The following is a 17,798-nucleotide window of genomic DNA, read 5'->3' as shown; positions in this document are numbered from 1 at the left end:
CTGCATCAAAAGTTACCCAGCTTAAAAAAAGGCAAGGAGATAACATACGAAAACTACCAATCTTTATAGTAGATCTCGTTAAGGCTAATAATTACAAGAAAATATATGAGGTCAGATCCATATTAGACACAAATATAAGAGTCGAGGATTACAAAAAATCTGATAGGCCTACCCAATGCCATAGGTGCCAGGAGTATTTCCACGGCCAGACAAACTGTCGACACCCACCCAGATGCGTTAAGTGCGCGGGTAATCATTTAACTAGAGACTGCCCAGTCAAATTTGTGAATAAGCCCAAATGTTGCAACTGCGAGAAGGAGCATTCAGCTAATTCCAAAGAATGCGAAGTTTTTCAGAATGCTGTTAAAAAAATACAAAACCAATATAATAAGGGAAAATCGTATGATTTTAAGAGAAACATTATTACTAGAGGAAGTGCCCAACCCAAGAGTTATGCAAACGCTCTAAAAAGCAACCCAGGAAACGAGGAACCGAACATGCAAATTTTACTGCAGCAAGCTATTGAAGCAGCAAACAACCTAACCAAACTTATTACTAAAGTAAGTGCCCAAAATTGTAGCACTGAAAATTATCAAGGAAACCTAACAGACAATTATGACTAGTATTAATACTATCTGCTTGAGTATTATTCTCTGGAATGCCAACAACATGACAACGAAAATGGCTGAGATTCTCGACTTTGTCGCTGAATACTCACCCGACATATTCGCAATTACTGAGACACATGCAAAACCGAATAAAAGACTGTCTATTCCCTTATACAACGCCTACAGATGTGATCGTGTGACCCATATTGGAGGAGGCACGGCTATATACGTTTCTAAGAAATACAAGTCATCACTATACAACTCCAAAACGACTGACAACATTGATGAAACCTCAGTAATAGTACAACTGGCCAATAAAAATGTTAAGATCACTACTATTTACAATCCCCCAGACAATGATCTCAAAGAATCTCACCTAATGAATTATTTTGATAATCAAATGGACACAATACTATTAGGTGACCTAAATGCTAAAAATATTATATGGGGATGCAACACTAATAATAAACAAGGATTGAAGCTTCACTCATTTGTGAAAAAACTAGGCCTTACATTATATGCTCCCACAGACCCAACTCACTTTCCGTATAACCACCACAGCAGACCAGACATCTTAGATATTATGATCACAAACATGCCTCCTGCTTTCGCTCTCAATGTCATCAACGACCTAAGCAGCGATCATTTACCTGTGTTAATCAACACAAACTTGCATATCAATGAGAGCACTATCAAGAGTAAATCCACGGACTGGCTTTTATATCACAATATTCTGACTCTTAAGCTTAAACCAACTGAAAATTTCAATACCAATGAAGACATCGACAATGCCATTACAAACCTAACCAATATTATGCAAAAAGCACTCGACGACGCAACAACTGAGAAAATAAAGAACTTAAATAATTTTAAGCTCCCAAGGGAGATTAAGGAGAAGATTCGATTAAAAAACAAACTTATGAAATACTTTAAAAGAACAGCCAACCCAAGCTACAAAACTGAAGCAAATAAATTAAAAAGAACCATCTCTGAAGAGTGCAGAAATTACAGAAATTCTTTATGGAATGATAAAGTCTCATCACTTAACAAGGACGATAATTCTATATGAAGAATGGCTAGAGCTCTAAAGAAAACCCCTCAAACTAACCTTCCCCTGAAAGATACAAACAACTTAGTCTACACTGACTCAGACAAGGCAGAGGTCTTTGCCAACACAATGTACGAACAATTTAATTTAAACGACGAACCCTCTTGCCCAATAAATGATAATTATGTGGAGAACTCTTATAATAATATTATAACAAACTACCCTGATAATAATAATCCCCATTTTACGAATGATAACGAGATCATTAATATTATTAAAAAGTTAAAAAACCGAAAGGCCCCAGGGCCTGACAATATCACCAATGAGATGTTGAAAAACTCACCCCCTAGCATCATTCCAATCTTAACAAATATCTTCAATACATGTATCAAAAATTGCTACTTCCCAAATAATTGGAAGAAATCAGACATAATTCTCTTCCCCAAACCAGGGAAAGATGCCTCAAACCCCAATAACCACAGACCTATCAGCTTACTTTCAACCATTTCCAAAGTTTTTGAGAACGTTATTAAGATCAGACTTAACAGTTACCTAACCAATTTGCCTGATGAACAATATGGCTTCAGGGCCAATCTCTCTACCACTAAACAAGTTATTACTCTTATGGAATTTATAAGTAACGGAAAATTTAAAAGAGAAACAATGGCCCTTATCCTACTCGACGTCGCCAAGGCGTTCGATCGGGTATGGCATAAGGGTCTCATTGTAAAACTAAATGAGATGAAACTCGAACGTAATCTACTGCTTCTCCTGAACTCATATCTTAACAATAGATATTTCAGAATCAAGATTAATAACAACTACTCAGAGCACAAGTTAATCAGAGCAGGCGTACCCCAGGGGTCAATTTTAGGCCCCATCTTATATATTCTGTATACTGCCGATTTTCCCATTAATAAGGACAACAGAAATAATGAACTAGTGGCCCTTTATGCAGACGATACGGCAATCGTTACTAAATCACTAAATACAAATAGGGCAGTTGATTTACTTCAAGATAAACTACACACAGTTGAAAACTGGTGTGCCAAATGGAGAACCAAATTACATCCCGACAAGAGTCAATTCATGATCATAAACTCCAAAATTAAAGCCCACAAAATCTCCAACTTAAGGCTATTCAATGTCATTATCACCCCAACAACACAAGTTAAATACTTAGGTATTATAATATCACAAAACCTTAGTTGGAGTAAGCATATCGACGACATAATAAAAAGAGGCAGAGGAGCATTTTTTGCTCTCTATGCAATACTGAACAAAAACTCTACACTAAGCTTGAACAATAAAAGAACAATTTACCTACAAATTATTAGGCCAATTTTAACATACGCATGCCCAGCCCTTACGACCATGACTGAAAACTTAAAAAAGAAACTCTCAAATTTTGAGGGCAAACTTCTAAGGATCATGCTTGGGGCCCCAAGGGCAATAAGTAATAAATTGTTGAAAAAAGACATGAAAATAGAAGATATTGCTAACTATATGGCCACTCTTAATACGAAATTCTATAACAAAGCCCAGGACTGCACTGATGCAAACTTCAATAAGATATTCGACACAGATATTATCGGTGAAAATTCAAATTACAGCCCACTCGCGGCATTTCTCTCATCAGATTGCATTCTATCTAAGTATTATAACATCCCATGATTCCCAATACACACTACACACGCAAACAACACATCTACACCTGAACTCTGGTAAACCTGGTGAAGGAGCAACCTTGTTCGCAGGGTCCGATCCGGGGGAGCCAGAGATCTGTAAGCCTAAGAATAGTGAGCAACCCGGCACGAGCGGTGACTTGCCGGGACGGCCGGGTCACTATATTAACAATAACACCAATGGTTTTTTGCCACCTAGTTTACCCCATGTATTATTATGTAAATAATCTCGTATCTATTCAAGTAATTTGTAAATAATTTTGTATATAGTTTATCTTGACTTTAATATTTTATGCTTATTAATATTATTCATCCTGTAAATAATTAAATGTGCTAGTGCTTGTATATAGATTTATCTCTTAAATGGAGTCTCTCCAATCCCTTTTTCACTCAATCATATCATTGTACCTTATTCAATTTATGACTACCTAATCTATGCCTATTAAATTTAGATGAATCAGTTAGCGGCGCTTCGCGCCGAATACTGAGCTACTATACATTTCCAACGTTCCAACGAGAAATTTCACTTACAGTTGCACTTACACTTGCAGTTACACTTGCAGTTGCACATATTTTCTCTCGTGTGATATAGCCATTAGATTCGCTATAGATATACATTGATTTTATTAATATTAGTAATTAATGCTTGATTTTAAGACTTGGATAATCTCTTATGGTAAGTTTATTTATTATAAGTTTTGAATTTAAAAATATTCAATTTTTATGTTGTATTTGTTTATTACATCACGTGTTAAATCTTATATTTATAAATATTATAATCGCTCGATTATTGATATAGTTAAGTGTTTTTTTTTTCCTATGCAAGTGTAAATGTTGAACAAACAACGTATAGCTAATATAAAGAAACCATGATTATATTCAATTCCGCAAGCATGTTATCAGAACTGTTATGGTATGTTGTAGGGTTTTATTATTTTCAAAAGTTTTATTTATAGTTTTGGATTTTAAATACTCTATTCTATACTATTCATCTGTTTATTTTATCACGTGTTACCTTTTTTAGTGTTAAATATTGTAATCGCTTAATAGTTAATATTATGTATTTTTTTTCTATAAATGTATATGTATGTACAGTTCGCAAAAAAAAAAAAAAAAAAAAAAAAAAAAAAAAAAAAAAAAAAAAAAAAAACGAATCACCCTGAATAACTTATGTTTGGATAACTTTCGTTCTAATCATCGGATTTTCACGAACTAAGTGTCAATCTTAATGGTTCCTGGGGGTAACATGCTAATTAATTAGTGCTAACTATTAATTAATATACGAAATCAGACACAAAAACGTACTTTCTCTGAATAAACATATATATTTTTTTACATATTTGGAATCTAGACACTTGAATTAGGGGGAATAGACAAAATTTTAAAAAAATTGGATCGTAAATTGGGTCGCAATAAAGGTTTATATATTTGGCGATAGTTCAGAAAACCGCCAAAAAAAGTCACCTGCGCAAATGAATATTTTAAGATAACCCATTGACTAATTCAAAAGAGGAATGCTTAATTTTACTTGGTTGCTAGGCAACCATACTATGACTGTAAAAAAATTGAAATAATGTTTTGTGATAGAGAGGTTTAATTCATTGTTAATAGAAAATATCTCGAAGGTTCTAGGCAATGGACAATTTTTAAGCTGATTTATGTTCAAAAAGCAAAAAAAAAAATTTATTTTAATGTCCTTTGAAAAGAAAATTTGAATCGATTTATAAATTATTTTTAGAACTTAAATACATGAACTTTTTATCTGATATTGTATAGATTATGCTGTTTTTGCAAAATTTATTCGAGGATTTCATACTAAAATCAAATTAACATAACTTATTACAGCTATATACAAAATTTTTGGGATAATCATTTTTACAGCTTTAACCCCTTGGGGACTGGTGATTCATGAAGGCATTCGTACAAAATCAGAATCAGGATGTAAATAAATAAGAAACGGTACCTTAAATGCAGGCGTTGCTAATTTCACAGACTTACTTTGCCTTGAATTTAATTATTGTTAGTTTAATCATATATATAATCAATGTTAGTTCAAAGTATAATTAAATAATTTTATTTTGAACTAAGTAATGGTGAATTAAATAATTTAACAAATATAACCCCGCCCTCCAATAAATTGCTGAAGAATTACTTTGATTACCAGTTTTATCTTTTTACCCAGGTGGATATTGTTTTATGCTGTCACGTATTTGTGACAGTCAGCGCGAAAGGGCTAATCGAGTCTTCTAGGCAGGAAAGTTTGAAGAAAAAAAAGTGCTTGAAAAATAAAATGTAGATTGCATAGTGATTCTAATGCACATTCAGAAGGTTTTCTGTAATTTACGATATTTCTTTTTTCTATAACTCAAGGAATTGCTGAATGTTTAGTGGCATTTTAAAGACATTGAAATATGTTATGTTTAAGAATAAGATATTGAAATAATATGTTGCATATTGTATGATTCGTTGTTTATAAAATCGGTTCATTCTGCTAGATATTTAGGTTACATGAATTTCTTTGGATAAAGATGATTAGCAAATAGCATCCTCGTGTTTCGATGCATTCTGAAATTTACGTTCGCAAATTTACCATACAATGTCGCACAGCATATTCATCAATTACGATAAGCTACATTTACCACCAAAAACTGCTACTATGATTATTTATGTTTTCTTATATATATCTGATACTCTCCTTTTAAACAGAGCTAGTAAGATCCTTAAGATACTGAAATGGGGCCCAAAAACTTAAAAGATAAAATATTTAATTTCATTAACTCAAAATATCCGGTCTCAAAATTTTAATTTTTAAGTTAAATATAACTTTCACAATATTGATGCTCTTACGTTTTTAAAGACCACATGAATCCCGTTAAAATATTAAAATGCATATGTTTACTTTAACGAGTGTAAAATCCTTATCAAAATAATGATCAAGACCCAAATGTAAAACAGTATAATTGACGATAAAAACTCAACTGCCTTCAAAACATATGAAGAGAGAAGCAGAAGTCGACATGCTTCGAGCGTTCAAATATAATCGCCCATTCTCAAGACTTGTCAGGCTTGAATAACTTGTGATTTTCATTATTGGACGCTCAAAACATGTCTACTTTTATAATCATCTATTATTTTATCAATGAAGTTTTTATATTTTATATTCAGTTTCTTGGGATTATCCATTTAGTTACACAACATATTAAATTATTTCACTCGATATTAAAATAAGTTTTGAGAAGGTATTTTTTATGTATCGATGCCAAAGTTTATTCTACATATATTTTAGGGCATGCTTTCGGAGTATTTTGATCAAGTTTATTTTTACACCCTTATTTGCTTAAAATTATTAAATAATTTGCTTAAAATAAATTATACAAGCTACATGATTTAATGCATTTATAGTATAATAGTAAACGGGGCTTTCATCGCATATTCTTAACCTTAATACCGCTATCATTAAATAAATGGAATAAGCTTAGATAAATAATAAAAGCTAATTTTTTTTTTCGTTTTAATTTTCAAGGAATAATATGTTTCGATCAAACAGATTTCATTCTGGAAATAGCGAAATTATTGAGTAGGTCCCTTGGAGCAATATCATTCTTATCCTCTTTTGAAGAAATATAGGAAAAATAAGTTTTCACAGTTTCTGTAAAAAGTATGTTAGACTTCTTGCCACGTTTTTTTTTTAAAATTAAAATAAGTTCGGAAATTGCGTATTTTTTATAGCATTTTTTTAAAATCAGATGACTCTAAAATTGGCACGGCTTCGGAATCTTCTTGCAAATTTCAATTTTTAGTATTTCCTACTTCACAAATAAGGTATTTTCCAGATAACAAATTATACTACAATAATATCTTGGGAATCGTGCTAAAGTAAAAAAATTAAACAAAATAGTTTAGTATATTATCAGGGAAAAAATCTACTTGGTATCATAAAGAAAGAGTAAAAGATATAATGAAATAATTAGTGAATCACACGTGATCAGATAATTAAAAATTTAATTTCGCAACTAAGATGTTGGGACGACATTTAAGATACTGAGATATTTTAAGACGCTTAAAAATTTGGCTACGTATTCGACAGCTTTTTATGTTCTGTATCTTTATACTCTTTATAGTGACTTATAAAACATCAAAACTATTTTAGATAATCTATGTTGAAGTCACGAGAAACAAAAACAAAAAAAAAAGACAATCAATAATTTATATTCTTTTTTCAAAAAAAATAGTATGCTTAGTAAATAATCAGCTGTTTTGCATTAAATAATTTTAAACAGCGGAATGTTTTTAATTTTTTAACAAGGTTTTATTCTTAGCTAGCAGACAATAATTCTTTTTAAGAAAACTTGACTATAATTTAGAAAGGAACTTTACTTTAAAGAAACCCTAAATTAAAGAACTAAAAAAATTGATTAGTATATTAATGAAGAAATAATAAACGTAAAAGGGTAAAGAATAAGATTCTTAAAAATGTCAAAATTTACTTAAATAATTGGTAAAATAGTTCTGCGTAACACTTGTGAAACACTTCCGGAAATTTCTTTTAAGATTAAGACGATATAGGGTAAACCATTGATGGAACACACCCCAGTGAAGGAACATTTCATCGACATTTTTTAAAAATAAGATTTCAAACGTTTTAATTTAGATTGATTGGTAACAGTAGCTTACTACCTATCAATAGGAAGTCATCTAACAATGCATTGAGTTACCTGGTCTTAGAGTCTTCTCTGGAAAAAGTTTTGAATTTGTTAGTATCTGTTCAACGCCTTGTTTCTTTGACACAATTATAAGGTCAGTGGTGGTAGTTATCTGTTTAAAGTACAATTAATTGCATATAATAATGCTTTTTTTCTCATGGTGAAAAAGATAATTCAAAATATGGTTATTGAAGTTACGTTTTATTTATTTCAAGCATCATAACATAAGCAAGTACTGAGATTAGGGGATGCTTATTAACTGGATTACCAAACAATGAAAAACCAATGAATAAACAAGTGCTCCTTTATTGGGATTTTTTCAAGTTAATGAAAATAAAAGAAAAATTTTAATTTTCTGTACTTTTAGTCATATTATGCATCAAAATTATGTTAAAAGTACAAAAAACAACTTCTAACCAGTGAAGGAACAGGCATGTTTCTTCACTGGGAATAGATTTCCCAGTGAATGAATAGTATGTGTGAAATATGATTTTACATGGATAATTAGTAGTTCTGCGATATAGAGGACACCTAAAATTCAGTTAAATGTTGTATGAATAGTTCCTATAACAATTTCATTTCAAAATGCAAATTTAATTGCTAAATTTATTTGAAGAATTATAATAATAATTTATCGTAAGAAATGTAGTGATTAGTTATTACATCATACCTTAGACACCTTAATAAGCTATGTTTGCTGACTAAATATAATAATAAAAGCTTGAAAAGAAAATTTCTTTGCAGGCTTTTGTACTAATAATTAGCTAAGTTATTATCTTATTGCGGCTTTTAACGCCCAAACGGGAACTGGTAGGAAAAATCAATTTAAAAACAATCATCCAGGTGAAAAATGGGTGAAGTTTTTTTTAAGGCGACATCCCCCGATAACTCAGTGCAATGCGAAGATAATTTCAAAAGGCAAAACTTCCCTTGGAGAATAATATTCGAAATACTGGTTTTAAGAACTTTAGATGAATCTTTAGGAGGAAAGTAGCCCTGGCATCCTTTTAGAAAGTGATTGCATTTACAATGCGAACGAAACAAGAGTTGAATACTGCCTTTAAACAGGAAAAATCCTCGGCCCTAAAAATTATAAGAATTTTTATTCTTAAGTACCTAGGAAAGAAAAAGTACCTCTATTGGTAGTTTTTCCTTACTGAAGAATTCTTTGAGATATTACAGAATCAGTCCCTGCTATATATTTCATTGTAAAAAGCGATTCATAAAATGAAACAATGACCGCAGCAACATTTTACAAATATATTGCAAATGTTTCTACCCATGGCTAATTAAAAATGCTATCAAATTCCCTATTTTGCTTGTTTTGGATAGGTATAAATCTCACATCAATTTGAAACTGAGCAAGTTATGTTCATCAAAACAAATTTTCTGGTTTAGTTTTCTACCTAATTCAGGGAAATTTCCCGTTAGATCTTAAAAGAATTGTAAAGCAATATGTCGAGAAAATTTTACATCCATTTTTAAATGAGATTTTGAGGCATCAACTGATGAAGTTAAAATGCTTTTATGATATGCGATATTTTTCCATTCGATGTAAAAAACGTTGACTTTAACAAATGCATGCAAAACAGACAACAAGAGTTAATGAGCAAGACAACTTATCAACAAAATGCATGCTTCGAGAGTAACGATGCACTATTTTTTCAGAAGCTTGAGAAGAAAATCACACAAGTTATGTTGCAAATTTTTAAAGGAACATTGACGACAGAAAAGTTTAATCTTCCAAATATCCAATAGCCTGGGCTTTTCTCAACATTGAAGAATTTATTTCAAAAAGAACATTTGGTTAATCAAATTTTGGCACTGAAGCTGATACAACTAACATTGATAATGAAAGTATCTTGAAAACCGATTTTGATATAAGTCCTCTTGAGGCATTGTTAGTTGCAAAAACAATTGGTTCCATAAGTAAGTGGTAAGTACTGCTGAAGACCCACTAGATATAAGTCAATGAGAGATGGATTTTACTCAAACTTCGAAGCTCCTTTTTCTCATTTATTATCCAGTGAGGAATTCTAGAAATGGTACTGGAAAATCAAAAGAAATTTCGAAGTAACATTTACATTGGCCAAAAATTTGGAAAAAAGAGGAAGGTCAAAAGAAAAAAATTACTTTTTTGCATTAATTTCAGAAAAAGAACGAAAATTTAAAGAGATTGAAAGAGCTGGAAAAAAAATTAAAACAGAAAATATGACGAAGAGAAAAAAAATACTTAAAAAATTAAAAAATAGCTTTAAAAAATATGGGGAAAAGAGTAAATCAGTGATCTAATTATAATAATAATAAAAGCATCATCGGATTACGCAATGATAAACATTCATAATTTAGAACAGACTATTAAACTGTGAGAAAAAAAAATGAAAAGCATTTTCTTTTTAAAATTATGTATTCAAACATATTTTACTTTCATTCCATGATTGAAAGAAAAGTAACATTTTCCACGTTAACTGTGATTATATGTTGTAATTCCAAAAAAAATCTTGTTTTTACACATTTGTGTGGCCTATGGATTTCTAGCGAGCATCAAGCATTCTCTAAATTAAGTGTTCATTTACTGGAAAATTTAGTGTTTATTCACTGGTAAGAACTGTTCCTTCACTTGGTTATCTTACTACTTATTATTTAAAACACCAAAAGCTTAAAACAATATTATGCAAGTTATCTAAATTTTTTTTTACATAATTTGTATTTAATAACAAATATGACGACGCCATCATTTAGCTAAAATTACAAATTTTGAAATTTTTATGATTTTTTCTTAAAGGCAAGCTAAGCTTAAGTGTTACTTCATTCGTTATAAGATGTTGAGAAATTTGCGATGTTGTGAGAGATGCTTAAAAATGTTGACTACGTATTTTTATTAATATTTATAAAATATATTCAAGAAATTGATAAATATATTATTCCAAATCTATGCATACGTATGTATATTATTGAAATTGTATCAGTTATTGAAAAACAAAATCAAAAAATAAAAAATAATCACATTAAATAAGCACAATCTGGTGTATAATCATATTATATCAGAAGGTCATATCATACCTTATTTTATAAAACAAGACATTCCTTGAATAAAGTGTTTTTTACTCAAATTTCTTTACAATATTGCAAATGAATTATTAAGCGACTAAAAAGGAAACATTGTATTTTATAGTTAGAAATAAATAAAAATAAAAAGATTAGCAAGCGATTATTAGCGAAAAAAAATATGAATGAAATTTTGCACTACACGCGCGAAGTCAAGTTTCTGGCAAGTTTGTCACATTTTAATATTAATCGCCCTATTTAAGTATTTTTTCATTGTTGCCAAATTATTTTTTTAAAAATAATTAATTTTAATTTTTCTCAGCTCCTAATAAATAAAAACAGTTGAAACTTTAGATTTTTCAATTGAAAAATATGTAGATTAATATGGCATAAAAAATTCATACCTCATAATTCAAAATTTTTTCATCTTCAATTTAATTAAATAATAAAAAATAATTAATAATTATTAAAAATTATTTTTTTTCATGAAATTATCTTTGGGTAAATGAGTTTTATGAGTGGGTGTAATTTTCTATAAATTGCTTTATTAGTTTTGAAAATATGACTAAAAACTTAAAAAGTGAAATTAACATTAAGGGGTACGAACTTTGGATCGCTCTCCTGACCAAACTATGGGGACCATATTTCCCAGATTGCGGCTACCCCCTATATTTTGAAGGCTAAAAATCCAAATATGTAAAAAAAAAAATGTATGTTTATTCAGAGAAAGTACGTTTTTGTGTCCGATTTCGTAACTTAATTAATTAGCATATTTGAGGTCACCCCCTGGAACCATTAAGATTGACACTTAGTTCGAGAAAATCCGATCATTAGAACAAAAGTTATTCAGGGTGATTCGTTTTTTTTTGCGGACTGTACATGTATGTGCTATAAATGTATGTTCTATACATGTAAACAGTTCAGTAAATAATGTATGACTACAATTCTGCAATATATTATGGTACATAAATCTGTGTAGTATCTTCTGATATCATAATTTAAACAGTTATAGCAAAATGTGTTTAGGTGGCGGGCATGCATTTGCTTACAAAAAACACGTGAACTGTTTAACTATTAAAACCCGTGGTGTAATTTATAACTCAGTATTGTATAATACATGCAATATTGTATGCATAATTTAATCATATTAAGGTGTAATTTTAGCTCTTAATTTTGTTTCATTTGTTAAAATCTGAAATATGTTTTATGTAACTACATTTAAATAATTTCAATGTTTGAAAAAGAAATACAAATAAACTAAAAGAATTTAATTAGTTAACACACTCTGTGATCTAGTATTTGTTTAAGCATGTTATGAGTATTTCTTCTAATATATAATTTTTTTTGTAATCTAAATTTTCATTTAGATGAAGGCTTAAGTAATCGGGGATTCAATGTTGAAATATTTGAAATCCCATCTTCCTGATGTAATTCTGGGTCACAATGTGCAGCTTGAAAACTTTCCAGGATTTAAAATTAAATGTTTAATGGAGAAAATAAAGGAGTTTAGTGGATTTGGTGTGATTGTTCTACATATTGGTAAGTACCTTGTCTAATTTCACATAAACCTCTATTATCTATTTATTGATAGACTGAAACTGTGGTTCCCAATTACCTTTTAATAGAACTCAGTGGTTGTGTTAAAAAAAAAAGGGTTTTCTATGAATAAAAAATTTGTTATATTTTAGTTGTTATATCTTGAATAAATTATGAGTGAGTTCCTGAAAATATATCCATTTTATGTTATGCTTTTCAAAATAAAAAATAAAATAGCTGAATATATTAAGAAAGAATGTGATTCAACAATCTTTTTAATGTTTATGCTTTTTCTAGCTTCCGTTTCAATGGAAACCATATTTCTCTCTATTTATTTAATTTTCAGCTTTTGTATTTATACCAAAAACTCCATGAATGTGCATTGAACTGCCGAACACAAATTTCTGATTTGTAATTGTTAATGAATCAAAAAAATTTCATTCCTCTTATTTTATGATTTCAAAATAAAATATACTTTAATTTGTTAATAAACTCACTAATGTTTTTAGATATTATTTTTATAATGCTGGGGTTCTTTCCTACTATTTTTATAAAGATTTAAAACCGCTGTAGTAGAAGCAATTTTTCATAATCGTTTTAAGTATTTTGCAAATAAATGATCTTGATAACTTTAATTTCAGGTTCTATCGATTGCTCTGTGAATGGTAGAGCCAATATAACAGTATGAAAGATTAAGAAATTTTGTTGAACAATCCTAGAAGGGTATAGTATTAAAAAAATGTTCATTAATACTTTTGCCTTTTAATTCTTGTGTTAGAAGATTTTTAAATGGTGTTCTATTGTATAGTGTCATGACCATTTTAACCAACAATGAGTGCCTAAAGACTAAGAAAGATCCATCTTTACCTTTTTTGATAAATTTGAACGAGTATGACATTCTTGTTTAAGAATTTCATAAAACAAAGTAATGTAAGGCCTAAGATATCTATAAAATGTAAACCTTTCTTCTCTTCAAGTGAAGGATAAAGAAATTCAAAGATTTAAGTGAGAAAAAGTATTAAATGGTCATGACACAAAAGGAATATATGCCTCTTGGGGAACCCGCCTTGCTATATGCTGTTAGGTTGTTCCATAATGATTATAGTGTACATATTACTTGTTCCTGGTTTTCTATTTATAATAATGGATTATAAAAATTTTAAATCCTAAGCAATGTTGTTTTAAAGTTTTATTTTTCAGATATTTAATCATTTGAAATAAAAAAGAAATTAGCATAATTATAGCGTGTTTAGTATTTTAATTATAATAATCAGTTTTTAAATATGTTTTTGGAACAGCCTATAATAGGGGTCAACGCATCTGTGCAACCGTACTGGTCTGGTCTGGTCTTGTTGGTTGGTCGGGGTCCCTGAGGCCAAGATGGCCCTTTACCCCTTCATCATGAAGTAAGGATCGTTGAGGTGAAGCCCTGAGGTGATATGCATAATGCTAAAGTTGAAGTGGGGAGAAAATGGCACATTGCCATGGTGCGGAAAAGCTGTGGTGACTTGAAAAAGAGTTGAGAGTAATCAACAAAAATGAAGTCTACTGTGCTTTGCTTGAGGAAAACATCTCGCTGTTTTTAAGATTACTTATCTCGAATTCATAATTAACATCTCCAGTCTCCGCTAGTAACTAAACTGGCGAGGACCCGAAGGACAATAGATGTTAGTAAAGCCAGACTCCTACTTGCGAAACATGCTTCGACCAGTCGGTTTCAAACGCAAATGACCGCCATTAACTCAACCGTACCTCTTGAGCAGAGCTGTATTTACTTGTACAATTTATTTATAAAGTGCTAAGAGTTTCATTTTAGAAAATTGAGAAAGTAAAATGAAAGTAAAAATTTTAAGTTTCACTTCAAAAAAGCATAATTTACAGCCCTGCTCTTGGGTAATGTGGAAATGGTTGCAATCATGCCTGTTTTAAAAGTTGAATTTCAGGTCTGTTCTTTTCATTATTCTGAGGAGAGTCGCAGAGCCAAATTTACAAGCATTTACTTAGCCTAGTGTAGTGATGAAAGCTGGAGCAGCCTGTCATTATTAAACATCTTGTCTGTCCTAGGTGATGAAAGTTGTTTCAATTAGCTGTATATTCAAATCCGTTTAATTTCTGAAAGAAAAGCATGTTTAAAACTTCAGTGTTACCTTTTGAAGGGCAACAGTGTTTTTAGAATGTATTTGTATGTCATGTATATAAAACTATTGTGTTTGGTTTTTGTTCAACAATTACTGTGTTTATATGCATGCTTTTTAATAAATTTCCAATTCTCACACTGCAGAGTCAATATACCTTTTAATAATATATCCTGTAAGCAGCACCCACAATTTTTTACAAGTTGTATAATTTTTACAAAAAAAAAAAATTATTTTTTCAAGGAGAGAATGTTTAGTTAAGATTCTATCTCATCGAAACTTTATGCATCATTTTACAGAATTCTAAGTATAAAAACTATTTATATTCATAAATTATGTATTTAGAATTTCAAATATCAATTTGATACTTAACTTAACAGACAGTTTTAAGTAATGTTTCAAAAAAGATGCCACATTTTCATTTCCTGACTAACGCTTTACTAATCACTGTGTGCAACAAAACTTTAATTGTAATGACGCCGACTTGCTCAATATTGATGCATTTATACAAAAGTATTTAAATCTAAGCTGAAAAATTATAATTTAGCAATTAATTTTTTAAACTAATTAAATTTTAACAAAATTACCCAACATTTTTGTTTTAAATATTTCTAGAAAGAGCACTCTGAAGATTATATTGCCTTAGTAATTAAAAGGTTGTTATTAAGCTAATGTGCACGCCTGTAAAATCTTGTTTTAAATTTCCAGTTTTTTTTTTAGCAAATAGTTATTGAAACTGGTGTCCGTTGCTGAAAATAATACAGTCAAACCCCGCTATAGTGAACACGGTTTATAGTGAACTCCCGGATATAGTGAACGAAATGTTCGATCCCGTGCCTTGCTATACCCGTATAATGTTATTTTTTGTGGATATAGTGAACCAAAAAAGTGATGAAGTTGGATATAATGAACTTTTTTCTGTCTTCAACTGATTTTTTTCTTCATTTTTTTGTAATAATTTTAAAATTTCTACTTCAAAATAAATACATATACCGATTTTTAAAACCATCTTTAGTGGAGAAGGTTGCGATAAGCATTTTTTTCTTGTTTGCTTCTTTTATCTTACTTTCCCATCCCTAAACAAATCAAGTAGATGTTTCCAACCCAGGCAATATGCATTTTCTGTCAGAGGGAATGAGTAATTATTCATTATTGGTCAAAGAGTTGGACACTAATATGTGATGATAAGGACCTAATTTCAACTCCTTTTTTCTCTCAGTGTAGTTAAAAAAAGCCTGCAAACAATTGTCTCAAATTTAACCATCTTAAATTTAACAAATTTATTCAAAGAACCTGCAATCTTCCAGTATCTGGACAAATGTCGATAAATTTTCTAAGCGATTTTATGAGATTACACTTATGTGCTCGAATGGCAGGTTAGACAAGTTTAAAAAGTGGACTAACAGAAATTCAGGAAAAATTATCTGAGAGTCGGGAAATGTTTCCATATCTGATGTTGAGAACTGCTCAACAGCTAAAGATTACTAATTTTTTTTTTGTATGCAGGACGAAGAGTAACAAAAAATAACAAATTTTTTGCTACTGCATAATATTTTTCAGTCATTTATTTGAATAACGTGTAATAAAAGGGAGGAATTTGGGAACCATTAATCAAATTGCCTGCATAACGGATATAGTGAACTCCCGGTTACAGTGAACCAAAATTTCGGTCCCTTGAAGGTTCACTATAGCGGGGTTTGACTGTATTTTAAACACTAGGCACACTTGGGAAGTTAATTCTATAAGTTTTCCCCTGTAATATGTTTTCTTGGCATAAATAAGTTGTTAGAAGCTCATGTTCAAATTGATTCCATTTTTTTTATTCAAATGGCTATCAAATCTCCAGTATACGAAACTGCTCAAATTTTAAATAAGCACTAATAAAAATAAAAAACAATTTCATGCAATAATCTCACTTTAATTATTGAAGCTCTAATCCAACGTTATTTACAGGGTGCTCATGGTCCTTGAAAACTGCTTAATTTTTAAGTTTCACTTCATAAGGTTTTAGTAAAAATTCCTCAATTTTCAGTATCATTATAATTGGTAGAAACAATTTTTTAGTCTTACAAAAATATTAGAAACAATAATTCGTTTTTTTATCTCCTGGAATGAGATCATGCATCAAGAGTAGAGCATTTTAGAGAGACAAGAAGAGATGTCCTTTCATGAATGTATTGATTTTTTTATAAATTCCTTCTTTTGCTTAAAATGGTACCCCTTATGGAAAATGGCTGCTTTAAAATTAGTTAACCCTTTGCTTAGGGTGCACCATTGTACCAACTGTAAGCAAAAGATAAATGTTTTTTGCCAGATTACTTAGTAATATGTGAAATTAATTCCTAATAACAGTTTTTCCTGGAAATAATTTTATATAAAGCTAATTATAAAAATTAATGTAACATATTTGCCATTTAGTAATAATTTCAAAATATTTAAATCGCTTACTATTTTTAATGAACTGAATCATAAGAATAGTAGAGAATTATATTACGAAAGGGTGTCAAGAATAAATTTATCAAGTCAAGATTTAATATGTCAAGAATAAATTAAGCTTGAAAAATAAATTTATCAAGCTTAATTGTACTTTAATCCAACAAAATGTTTCATAAGATATTTGTTGCAATGAATTTAAAAAATATTAAATTGGGACTTGTGGAAAACAAGTAGAACAAATTAAGATGTTAGGATATTAGTAGGGTATTTAATTGGAATAAAACTTAATTTAACATGACATAATTAAGAAAATTCTCATGCATAACATCACAAATTCTTATAAATGAAACATTTTATAAATAGACGGGGGGAAAATTCTTTTTTTGAAGATGTGAAAAAAATTGCGTAATAATTTGCATAGGGATGCACAACCTTTTTGAGTAAAGGGCCACATTCACAGCAGATTGACCATTGAAAGGCCGCATGACAAGTATTTAGAACGACATGTTAACCATGTAATATGTTTGCATGAAGTTAAATATCTTTAAGTGTTTAAAATTAAGAACTGATTACTTAGGGAAAAAATAGAATCAATTATC

General features: G+C 30.1%; 1 long non-coding RNA gene across 1 annotated transcript; it reads left to right on the top strand.

Annotated features, from left to right (window-relative positions):
* Positions 1-3,936: 3,936 nt before the first annotated feature.
* LOC147808463 (uncharacterized) lies at positions 3,937-14,834 on the top strand. Its single transcript, XR_015433571.1, has 3 exons — positions 3,937-4,017; positions 12,460-12,631; positions 13,270-14,834. It is a non-coding gene; the product is annotated as an uncharacterized LOC147808463 (long non-coding RNA).
* The last annotated feature ends 2,964 nt before the right edge of the window (positions 14,835-17,798 follow it).

This window comes from Parasteatoda tepidariorum, chromosome 5, assembly GCF_982258835.1.
Source record: "Parasteatoda tepidariorum strain Cologne lab strain chromosome 5, Ptep-v5.0, whole genome shotgun sequence".
Lineage (NCBI taxonomy): Eukaryota > Metazoa > Arthropoda > Arachnida > Araneae > Theridiidae > Parasteatoda > Parasteatoda tepidariorum.
This window is presented reverse-complemented; position numbering and strand designations above follow the sequence as displayed.